The sequence below is a fragment of the Taudactylus pleione genome, unplaced genomic scaffold (genome assembly GCF_031769625.1).
Source record: "Taudactylus pleione unplaced genomic scaffold, aTauple2 ptg000092l, whole genome shotgun sequence".
NCBI classification, from domain to species: domain Eukaryota; kingdom Metazoa; phylum Chordata; class Amphibia; order Anura; family Myobatrachidae; genus Taudactylus; species Taudactylus pleione.
In genome coordinates, this window is record NW_028284494.1 from 1,003,912 (window position 1) to 1,017,013 (window position 13,102).

The window sequence follows — 13,102 nt, forward strand, 5'->3', positions numbered from 1 at the left end:
GTTAGTTTCAGGCATATCATGGGACAACAATTTCAGTTTCTGCTGCTGTTGCTTTAACTGCTTACTCATTGATATAAGATACTTTACAGTTACCTCGTTGTTACCCTTCAAGTCTTCCTGTGGACTTATAATCAAATGAAGTTGTCTACCGAACAGTATTTCAAATGGGGACAGATTTAGAGGGGGTCTAGGAGAGGTCCTTATGCTATGTAGGACCAAAGGTAATGCTTCTGGCCATCCTAGTCCAGTCTCTGCCATGATTTTACTTAACTTATTTTTAATAGTCCCGTTCATCCTCTCTACCTTGGCACTGGCTTGTGGTCGGTAGGCGGTGTGAAGTCGGCTATTAATACCCATCAGCTTACACATATTTTGAAAAACATCACCTGTGAAATAAGTACCCCTGTCACTCTCAATGATTTTAGTGATACTGTACCTGCATACAAATTCCTGAACTGTTTTCTTGGCAGTAAACGCAGCAGTATTAGTGGCCGCTGGGTAGGCCTCAACCCAATTAGAAAATACATCAGTGCACACTAATACATACTTAAGATTCCTGCAGGGTGGTAATTGGATGAAATCAATTTGTATCACCTGGAAAGGTCCATCAGTCGGTGGAATGTGGGATGGTTCGGTAGGGATCGCTTTCCCTATGTTCTTCCTCAAGCAGGTCAGACAGGACATTGCTATCTTTTCTGCTTGTGAAGAAAAACCTGGTGCGCACCAGTATGCTCTCACCAATTTGCACATACCTTGTTTTCCCAGATGAGTCAGACCGTGTGCTGCCTCAGCCAGGCTGGGGTAATATGCCTTGGGGGCTACTGGTTTACCTTGTCCGTCCCTCCAGAGCCCGGAAGACTCTTGCCCACATCCCTTGGACTTCCAAATGGACTTTTCCTGAATTGAACACAAATTTTGCATCTCAATTAATTTCAGCATATCAATTGTTTGGAAATACATATTTTTTCAATGGGAGAAAACATTTTTAACCCTGCTGTCCATTTTGCAGCTTCATCGGCTCTGTTGTTGCCCTGTGACACCAGATCATCCTCACATGTATGGGCTTTACATTTAATTACTGCCACCGCTTTGGGCAGTTGGATTGCTTCTAAAAGATGTTTTATCTGTCGGGAATGTGCAACTGGTGTGCCTGCTGCTGTCATAAAATTTCTCAGACGCCATAGAGCCCCAAAATTGTGCACCACACCGAACGCGTACTTCGAGTCAGTGTAAATGTTAGCAGATTTGCCTACTGCCAGTTCACACGCTCTAGTTAGTGCTACTAACTCTGCCACCTGGGCTGAGTGAGGAGGACCAAGAGGTTTAGCTTCTATGATGTCTGTGTCATTTACAACAGCATAACCTGTACATAATTCACCTGTGTCTGTTTGTCTATGACAACTCCCATCCGTGTAAAAAGTCACATCCACATTCTCTAAAGGTGTGTCGTGTATGTGAGGTCTAACAGTAAAGGTCTGATTCAGATATTCCATACAATCGTGCATATCATTATATCCGCTGAACTCACCTCCCGCCAGCAACTCGCCTCCTTCCACCCTTTGTACATCATGTTGTACATATGGTAAATACGTTGCTGGATTCAGCGTGCTGCAACGTTTAACAGTGATGTTTGCGGGTGCGATTAGAGCTAGTTCCCATTCGGTAAACCTAGCCGAAGAGACGTGTCTGGTTTGAGCTGAGTTCAACAGAGCAGATACAGCATGGGGAGTGTAGACAATCATATCATGACCCAATACTACGTCCTCACTTTTACTCGCCAATAAAGCGGTAGCTGCTACACTTCTCAAACAAGTGGGGAGTGATCTTGCCACAGTGTCCAATTGGGCACTGTAGTATGCTACGGGCCTACTGGCGTCACCATGTTTTTGTGTAAGGACACCTGCAGTACAACCATCGGCTTCCGTACAATACAAATCAAAAGGTTTTTCAGAATCAGGTATTCCCAATTCAGGAGCTTTTGTCAGACTATCCTTAAGATTAAGAAAAGCCTGCTCTGTTTCCTCTGTGTGTATGACACGATCGGGCTTTGACAAAGAGACTAATTCCTGTAAAGGCAAGGCCAAAATAGAAAAACCTGGGATCCACATTCTACAGTATCCACACATTCCCAAGAAGGTACGAATTTGCTGTTGATTCTGCAGCAGTGTCATGTTCTGTATGGCCTGGATTCTATCATTTGTAAGATGTTGTAACCCCTGGGTTAGGTAGTGTCCCAAATATTTTACTCTGGATTAGCATGGCTGTAGTTTGTCCTTAGCCACCTTGTGTCCTGTATGCGAGAGATGAAGCAACAAAAGTTTAGTATCATTCAAATATGACATAAATGAGTCAGAACATAGCAATAAATCATCCACATATTGAATTAGAACAGATCCATTGGCAGGTTGAAAAGATTGTAAACAGTCGTGCAATGCCTGGGAGAAGATACTGGGGCTGTCTATGAAACCTTAGGACCGTGTCCATGTGTATTGTACACCTCTGTATGTAAATGCGAATAGCTACTGACAGTCAGGCAGGAGAGGCACAGAGAAGAAAGCAGAACAGAGGTCAATGACAGTGAAATGGGTTGCATTTGGTGGGATCTGCATCAGGATGACAGCTGGATTTGGCACTACAGGGAATTGGCTCTCTACTACCTTATTAACACCTCTAAGGTCTTGTACCAGCCAATAACCCCTCCCACCACTCTTCTTCACCGGGAAGATGGGACTGTTGGCTACACTAGCTGTACAAACTAAAATTCCTTGTTGCAATAATCGCTCAATTATTGGAAAAACCCCAAATTGTACCTCCTGTTTTAGTGGGTACTGGGGAATTTTTGGAGCTTGCCTACCGCTTCTTAAATTTACCATTACAGGGCTTACGTTTGCCATTAATCCAGTGTCCTGTCCATCCTTAGTCCAAAGGGAATCTGTAAATTTGGGACATTTCATCTACCTGAGATGGATTTTCATTTAAACTTGTAGAGTGATACATTATCCTTTGGGGAGTGTCCAACATATCCCGCACCTCGTGTGTAACTCTCTCTGGGATATCTAAAAATACACCATTAAGGGTGCAATATATAACACATCCCATCTTACATAACAAGTCTCTACCCAGCAGGTTAGTAGGAGTCGCAGCAGCCAGAAGGAAAAAATGCCTGGTATGCAACGGCCCAATAGTAACCTCTGTGGACTTTGTTAAAGGATAATGTTCCACTTTACCTGTTACACCCATTGTTGGTACTGTCTCGATGGTCACCTGTAAATTAATGGGAGATTTTATCACTGACCTGGTCGCCCCCGTGTCTACAAGAAAAGGATATTCAGTACCAGCTACATCAACCATCATGACCGGTTCTTCCCTAGTACTTCCCGTTAACCTGACTATCTGTAGACTACAGGTATGACCTGACCCCTAGCGTTGGCTACCATTCTCCAATAAAGCATTTACGGCCACAATAGGAGCTGGTGCCTGCTGGACATTTGCTGGTCTCTGTGCATATCCCTTATGGGGATCTCCAGGTCTTCCCTGATTTGGGTTCCTACTCTTTTTACTGTACAGTTTCTACTTAAGTGTCCTGTTTGTTTACAATTAAAACATGTTCGTGGATCGGGTGAAGACACGTGTTGTTGTGAGGTTTGAGCAGAGGGTAAAGGTGGTGGATATGGGTAAGGATAGAGAGGGTAAGGGTATTGTGGGGGATATGAGGTTTGTGAGTAGTATGGGACCTGTGGTTGTATAGGGTTTGTGGAATAGGGCTGTGTTTGTGGTTGCGTGGGGTTAGTGAGGGCATATAACTGTTCAGGTGTAAGTGTGTGTGCAGATGCGAGTGTGTCTGTTGGCTGTGATGTTACCATCATTCCCTCCAGAGCTTGTATACTGACAGCCATTAGTTTTTTGCTCTGGGTCTCTCTCTTCTTTGAGATGTTTTTATCATGTTCTATGGCAGATTCTATGAGGGTATCTATTGTGACTCCCCTCCAGCCAGGTTGTGAGGTCTGAACCCGAGTCTTTAAATTCTCTTTCAGACCATCCATTAGTACCGTGACTATCATTCCCCTGTGGTGAGTGCTATCTTTAATATCTTCTAAGTTCTAACCCAGTGTACTGGGTGATAGCCTGCAGAGCCAGGTCGCAATAATCTTCTGCAGATTCACTCTCCTTTTGCTTAATGGTGAAAATTTTGTTCCAGTTAACTACTACCAGAAAATATATACCCAATTGAGTTACAATTCGGGAAATGTTACCTTGGTTTACTTGGTCTGTTAAGGGAACGTAACCATCCAATACACAATCCGTGATAAATTTTGTCACATCGGTATTGCATGGTAGACAGGCCCTTAACACCACACGCCAATCTTTATTAGTTGGCTCATGCCTCCTTCTGGGCAGCCACGCCCCCGACACGCCCACCAAAGGGGGCGTGCTGTCAATCACCATCGACAGCATGCCCCCTTTGGTGCGAGACCCATAACGACGGCTCGGCCATCGTTATTTGGGTCTCACGCATGCGCACGATGGAGCCGCCTCTGACGTGCGCATGCGCACTTGGCCAACATTGACCCGCTTGCGAGCGCTCAGCGCCCGCATGCGTTTCTGAATCAGGCCCTATGTTCCCAGTAGTGGCTGCCACCATTCAGCCCTGAGAGCAGCCATCCTTGACCTCCACCCACTCCTGGGATTTAGTTTCATTTTGTAGCTGAAATTCTCCAAAACAGGTGTTACTGTGTAGATGCTTCATAAGACAATGAAACGTGCCCCCGTTCCCATACATGCAATGCCTGACTTGAGTTACCTTACGTATTTTTTGGAATTATTGTATACAGGTTGCTATGCTCTAGGCAGGGGCTTAATAACATATTGGCAAGCCAATGGTCCACAAATGTAAGTGAATATTTTAGCATCCCATAACAGTTCCCCCACCATTGTGCCCCACGCTTCCCCACAGACACGGTGTGTTTTACCTGAAAGAAGCCTGTAAAACCGTCCGCTGAACCAACTGTAAGTGCTCGTCAGCTGAACAGGTCTGACCACGCCTCTCTACCCTCTTCTAGTACATGTATGTTACCTGGGGCATCAATAGGGGGGTAGCATGGAGCCACCACACCCATGGTGACGCCATTGTGTGGAATCCAGAAGTGTCTACTACAAACAATATATTTAAACACTGATGTTTAATAATCACTTCTCAGAGAGAATAAAATGGTTCTCTGTACAGTATACCAGTCATACAGTTCTCTCCCGGACGAAGGTGTATTGAGCACTTAATGTATATTGCCATTTTTTTTTCTAAAATAAGATGCAGAAAATCATCTTCCTATAGAAGGAATTAAGTGAAGCGCCTAGGGCTACTATAATAATTATATATAAAGTATAAAAGGTGATCAATTAAATATAACAATAATTTATTAAATGGTACTCAATATTAGCAGTCTAAAAGACAAGAATACATAAAAAAAATAAAAATTATAGACATTTATAATAATACATATCAACTGACAAAGGGGTCTATTTACTAACTACTGAACGGTGATAAGGTACCAGCCAATCAGCTCCTAACTGCCATGTCACAGGCTGTGTTTGAAAAATGTCAGTTGGGAGCTGATTGGCTGGTACCTTATCACCGTTCACTTTATCTCCTAACAAAGCTTAGTAAATATACCCCAGTGTTAGAGATCTCCTTTATCCAATACTCTTATTGAGACTTGTAGCAAGCAGAATGCATAAAAAAGGCAACTTTGTTGCTGCTGTATTTGAAACAATCCTTAATATAGTGGCTTAGTTTGATATAGTAATATAGCTTCAGTGAGAATGACACATTTGTTAGGGCAGCACAGACGCTGTAATGGTTAGCGTTACTGCCTCACAGCACTGAGGTCGTGGGTTCAATTCCCACCATGGCCCTAACTGTGTGGAGTTTGTATATTCTCCCTGTGTTTGCGTGGGTTTCCTCCGGGTACTACGGTTTCCTCCCACACTCCAAAAATATACTGGTAGGTTAATTGGCTCCCAGCAAAAATTATCCTTATGTGTGTGAGCATGTGTTAGGGAATATAGGGCCTGATTCAGAGCCGGACGCTATTTGCGAACGGTTGTTCAAAAAAAGGGGCCGGCTATTTAAATTGAGCGCTCGCTCTTTGCGGTCTGTTGACGCCTCTATGTCTGAGCGAGTAAACGAAATATGCGCTTGCTATTTTGTAAAGACGCCCCCTGGCCGCTCGCATCCTACGTCATCTCCGCTATTTATTTGATTAATCGAGTTCATCGAAAGGCGTCTGAACTGCTCGCAGTGCTTGTGGTTGGATTTTCCTACCGCAATCATGCGAACAGTTCAGGCTAAGAAACAACCAAGTGACGTGGTCGATGACGCTGCTTTGTTAATTATGCACAACCTTAAAATGCCCGTTTTGACCTTTTGGCACGCCTGCGTTCGGATCTCCACTCCCCGTTTTCAAGCACCTTCCCCTGTTACCACCCACGAACGCCTCATTCTGTCACTCAAATTAGCAGGCATTCGCTATTTTACGAGCACACAATTTCCGACCGCACTGACTGGTTGGCGCATGCGTATTACAACCCATACGCATGCGCAGTTGTGTGAACATCGCTCGGAGCGAACCAGCGGCCGCTTACGAGCGGCTCTGAATCAGGCCCATAGATTGTAAGCTCCACTGGGACAGGGACTGATGTGAATGGACAAATATTCTCTGTAAAGCGCTGCGGAATATGTGTGCGCTATATAAATAACTGGTAATAAATAATAAAATAAATAATTTGTTACAGTGCACTGTTAAAAAGTGACTGATCTCACCGCTTGTAGGATCTCTGTGTACGGTCTGTGTCTGGGCCTGATTCAGACCCGGTCGCAAGCGCTGAGCGCTCGCAACCGGGTCGATGGTGGCTCAGAGCGCATGCACACGACGGAGTCAGCTCCATCGTGCGCATGCATGAGACCCGTATAGCGATGGGCAATCCGTCGCTCCGGGTCTCGCACCAAACGTGGCGTGCTGTCAATGTTGAGTGACAGCACACCCCTTTTGGTGGGCGGGCCGAGAGGGTGGCTATCCAGACGGAGGCGTTCCCATGAGAACACCTACCATTTGGGGGCGGCCCCACTGACATCACTTGTTGTTAGAGCCGAAGCTCTCTGGCGCTTGCGGCCACGAGACCCTACCACAAGGGTCTCGTCGCAAGCCCGATCGTCGCGAAGGTCTTGACCATCGCGATCATCATCATGGCCGCTCACTGTAGCTGTGGGTGGTCACCCACAGCTATGCGAGCGGCCAGGAGGCCGTTCTAAAAAAAACCCTGATTCAGAGTGAGCGCTCTGTCAGAGCGTCCGGCTCTGAATCAGGGCCTCTGTTCGGATAGTTCCAATCCCACTGGGAAAGATAATTAATTCAGGGATCCTATGTATCAGAGGGCCTGATTCAGAGGCTCTCGCAAAAAGCGAGCGCTCGCACTGAATTAGGGCGGGCGCTGTTTTTTTTAGGAGCGGCCTCCTGGCCGCTCGCATAGCTGTGGGTTACCACCCACAGCTATAGCGAGCGGCAATGATGATGGTCGCAATGGTCAAGACCGGCGCGACCATCGAGCTTGCGACGAGACCCTTGTGGTTGGGTCTCGTTCATCGCAAGCCCCAGAAAGCTTTCAGCTATCGATAATGCGCTGTGGGCCACCATTGACCCAGTTGCGAGCGCTCTGCGCTTGCGATTGGGTCTGAATCAGGCCCAGAGTCCCTTTTGTGGGACCTGAGGGCCTGATTCAGACCCACTATGTTTTGGCGTGCAATCGCGGTATGTATTTAGACACCCACCAGCCTGTCTTAAGATGCCCACTTTCCCTTAATGATACATATCATCTCCAGGAAGTGTATGCAACAATCGAGTGCTTCAGTGTGTAATTCAGCCATGTGACGTTTACTATAATGCTGCGTCTTAATTATGCACGCCCCTGAAATGGCGTTAAGATGCTCAGACATGCCTGCATTTGCACCACCACTCCCCCGTTTCTATCTACCAACCCCTGTTACCACCCACAAATGGCTCATCCTGTCACTCATTCTAGCGAGGCGACTATGTACAAGGGGCGATTGCTTAGCGATTGCATGGACTGGTTCGCGCACGCGCATTGCGTCTTATACACACATGCAGATTGCAAACATCGGCAGGGCTATGTGCAAACGCAGCCCAGCGAACGGGTCTGAATCAGGCCCTGAGTGTGCTAGACGGCTTCTTATATGTGGACAGATATTGTTTACCGGGTTTACAGCTGGGCTGTGAAGATTAAGTCAGTGTCAGCCAGGTGATCCGGGTAACAGTATCTGCATATGTGGCTTACATCAGTGAGGAGCCATCAGCAGTATTGTCCACAAGTCTGGGCCTCCTCCGACAGGGGACTTCCTGGCAGCAGGTGGCTGTACATGTGGCTAGCAGCAGTGACAAGCCATCGGCAAAATTTTGTCCATAGGTCAGGACTGCTTCTGGCAGGCAGGTTCCTGGCGGCAGGCAGCCTGATAAAATCCCCAGAGAGCCGGGGTAGCCTTCCGGCGGTCTTTAAAGGAGAGTAGCTGGAGTGCCGCAGACACTCCACTCGTTTCCTGGGGGTACCTCCGTATCACTTAGTCACAGTACCAGTGCTTTGACGCATTTCTCTGCCTTACAGACCGGCAGTTTCCTCAGAAGGATCAGTGATTATCATCATCTTCCTATATCCCTGTTGCTATCGTTGCCTATGAAGAATTGTGGTCTATAATTAATAGTGAGATTTATCACACATTCTAAAGAGGGCAACTGGAGGTATTGCCAAAGCAACCAATGAGATTCTAGCTATCATTTATCAAGTGTATTCTACAGGGGCCTATGTGCAGTCTCCATGTGGGCCCCCTCCTCTCTAGCTGGCGGCGCAGGTAAGTAAGTTCTGTCTCATAGTCTACTGCGCATGCAAAGGTCTCCGGGAACATGGCACTCGCGATTTTTCTACTGCACGTGTGCAAATCAATGGTAAAATTGTTTGTTCAGGTCTGCCACTGCCAATGCGGGACTCCTGAGATATAAGTAATGTAGTAACATGGGTGCAGGGCATGGTTACCGACTTTCTGGCTGCCACTTCATGGAGGGAGCAGCCAGAGAGGCAGGACAGGGGGCGTGGCCAGCACAAGGGGGCGGGGTCAGATGGATGATGGTAATTTGTATGCAGGGCCACGTGATCGCATCATTTTAAAATGACACAATTCATTTTGCTGGGGGTCGGTGGTTGCCGGGAGGCTTGTCTGCCTTTCTGGGGGGCCAGGAGCGACACCTGATTTTTGGGAGGCTCCCTGCCGAATCGGGAGGGTAGGCAAGTATGGTGTAGGGTGTGCAGTATGGGCCGCACACCCTGCACCCAGTATAGATATGCCACTGGCATTCTTTATAAAATAGCTACAAATCTGATTGGTTGCTATTGGCAACACCTAAGCTTGTACTCTTTAGACAGTTTGATAAATTGTCCCCTAAAAGCTGTGAGCATCAATAACAATGATGACACCTATGGGATTTAAGAGGCTATAATACACCCTATCAAAAGTCTTAGAAATATGTCCTAAGCTAAGTAATGACAAAACACAAATCAGTTTACATTGTTTTCATTTTTTGAAGGTGCATTTCACCTTTGTATACCTTGTTCTATCTTGTTCCAGTATTTATATTGTCTGCAGAATCAGGCAGCATATTTATGGTCTAGGTCAGATCAGGATGATGAGGATCTGTGAGGAAATAGAAAGCAGACTAGGGATATAAAATCTCACCAGCAATCTGCTAACATCAGTCTTTGTTTTATCTGGGCATTGCTAGACAGCTCAGTGCATTCCTCTAGCTTAGACAACTCTATTGACTGTTTCAGACTCCGAGCTGTATTGATGGAGGAACAGAGGACAGACTACTGAACCTGTGCTCACCTTGTAACAATTATCAGCTGCCTGCAGCCCTGTTCCAGTTTTGGGACATTGGGCCTGATTCCGCATGGATCGCAATTGCAACCACGTATACCAATCGGCCGATGGTGCGTACTGCGCATGGGTGTGCACCGCAGTGCGCGTGCGCAGGTTAGCAATGTGAACGCACTGCGATCACGCACACTGGTAGAACCATCGCAGAGTGAGTGATGGGACATCAGTATTTGGGGGTGGTGCTGGGAGAGTGGTCGGAGAAACACTGGTGTGCCTGACGGTTTGAACACCATTTCATGGGCGTGCATAAATTAGCCACTGTAACGGCATAGGCAGCTTAAGTACTCACTGTGTGTGATGAGACTGCTGTAATTCTGCATGAGGGGCTGATATTACCGATGTATACACAGGACTGCGAGGTCTTACGGATGTGAGAAAACGAGAAAGCAGTAGTGGGCATCTCTGTGCTGGCTGAGCGGTTGCAAACATTAGCTTATTTTCACAGCAGGCTTGCCGACTATTTGGCTGCCTCTTCCGGGAGAGGAATCCAGCTTGGCACAGCTGGGGGGCGTGTCACAGTTTTGAGGGCGGGTCGGGGGGCATGACCTTGTGATCGCATCATCGCAGCCCCGCCCCTGGCAATGTAATGCTAGTAATCTTGGCATTGGATTGCCGGGGGCGGGACCATATTGACGCAATTTAGCGCCCCCGCTGCAGGTATATATATTTTTTCTATTATATTCGGCGGGCGGGGGAAGGAAAAATTACCGGGATAAGTGCCTACTTTTCCGGGAGGTCGGGAGCTGCATAGGATTTCCTACCCTCCAACTTGACCCGTTCCATTAGGTACAAAATGCTCTGTTCCTGGACATCCTACCTAATGTATGATTGCAGTCACCTGTGTTGAGCGAGGTCAGTGTTGGCTAACCTTGACACTCCAGCTGTTATGGAACTACATAACCCAGCATGCACTGCTACAGTTTTGCTATTAGGGCATGCTAAAACTGTGGCAGGGCATGCTGGGATATATAGTTCCACAACAGCTGGAGTGTCAAGGTTAGCCAACACTGAGCTAGGTAATTGATGAGACAGGTGTTTCAACACAGGTGGCTGCAATCATAAATTAAGAGGGAACTCCGGGAGCAGAGCATTTTGTACCTTATGGAATGGGTCATGTTGGAGGGTCTGCGATTTTCGGTTGGCTCCCGGCCAAACCGGGAAAGTAGGCATGTATGTTTCACAGCAGAACTGTGTGCGGAATCATAGCTGCGAGTGCAATAGCGATCTGTAATGAATCAGACCTATAATGCAGTTACAAAACATGCTGAGAGTTGTTCTCCGCCAACATCTGGTTATTAGTATTCTTGTAGATAGACATTTCAAAAAGCAACTACATGAGTGCTAAGTATACAAAGGAGGCATAATTATTAATTATCGGGTCACTCGTGAAGACCACCAAGTGAGATAGACTCCGCGCCTCTGGGCAGGTCTAGCAAAACCTGGGTTTGGCCACAATAGGGAGACCTAGTCACTGTCACTCACCTAGGGTTCCCTGGCCACCCTAACCCCCTGGCTTTTGTCCTCACCTGAGGAACCTCCTGTACAGATTGTGACACCTGGAGTCTGGTGTAAAGTCGCACTCTTAATATCACATTCCAAACAGGTGTGATTGTTGCTATAGCTGGCTTTTGTGGTCGAGTGGTTAAGGTTATTGCCCCACATAGCTGGTAGCTTGGGTTTGAGCCAGACCCAGACACAAAGAAGCGTTCGCTCGTAGCTGCCGATGGTTCACATTGTGCGTATGCATTGCAGCTAACCACTTCGAAAGATCGGGAAGGGTTTGCTCGCTGAGCATAGACAGCCCACCAGAGTGAGTGACAGGAGAAGCCGTTTGTGGGTGGGGTCGGGCAGGCCACTAGAAACGGGGGAGTGTAGATGTGAACGCAGGCGTGCCTGACCGAAATAACGCTGTTTCAGAATCATGCATAATTAACAGGCAGCGTCATAATACACGTCACCTGGTTGTATTTTACACTGAAGTGCTCGCTGTGCTTGAGGTAGGGTATAGTCAACCTCAAGCGCTGCGTTCGCTTCCGATGGTACCCGATGTACCGATGGTTGCATACACTTCCTGGAGATGACGTGCACAAGTGGATGTCTTAAGACAGGCTGGTGAGTGTCTGCATGCACAAAGCGATTGCACACCAAGACATAGTGGGCATGCATATCCCTTGCCGTGCGTTCACCTGCCTTGACGTCACTTAGCTGAATTTGCATTAGCTGAGAACGAGCATACGCATCTAGCGGCGGGTCTGAATCAGGTCCAATGTCTTTGTGTAAATTGTTCTATTTTTTTAAATCTTCAACACAGAATTCAGTTAAGACAGATAGGCCGTCCAGTCACGTTCAGGCAGTGTACAGTAAACCTTCACTACTCATTTTGCAGTCAACATTATTGTGCCTTCAATATGGTGTATTGTATTACAGTATGTGAATAATTTTGTGTCTCAGAACAGAAAACTGCGGGTGGTGTGAAGACGCAGTCAAACTACACATGCGTCAGCTCCGCAATGGCATCCCGACGTTGGTGACGTCCTGACTGTGTCTCATGTGTTAATTTAGTCTCAACATGGCTGCCAGGATGAGGAGATACAGTAGGGCTGAGCTCCTCATTCTGGTGAGGCCCAGAGACAGGCCCCCACGCCACCAATGCAGATATGTATTTTTATAAATGAAGGAACTCACACACCAAATGTTCTACATTTTTATTTAATCCTGTATTGAAGATTAAAACAATTTAAATAAAAAAATACTCATGTACAAAATGACATTGTCCCTTTCCAGGCCTCGAACCCAAGGCGTCCGCTCTGTAAGATGCTCACCCACTCGCCCACACATGAAAGCCGTATCAGCCATCACACCTGTTGTGTACAGTATGTGATATTAAGTGTGCGACTTTACACCAGGTAAAGTGATCAAAGCAATGTCTATAACGGTTTAGCGTAAATTGTAGCTGGGTGGCATACAGTAGAATAGAAATGACAGTTGGTGGGCAGTTGGGAGCAATATATTGAGTTTGGCAGAGTTCCTTAAGAATATTGAACTTGAATTGCTCTGTCTTTATTTAATACTGGGCATGCGTCTTCTGTCCAATGCTGATAACTCTTT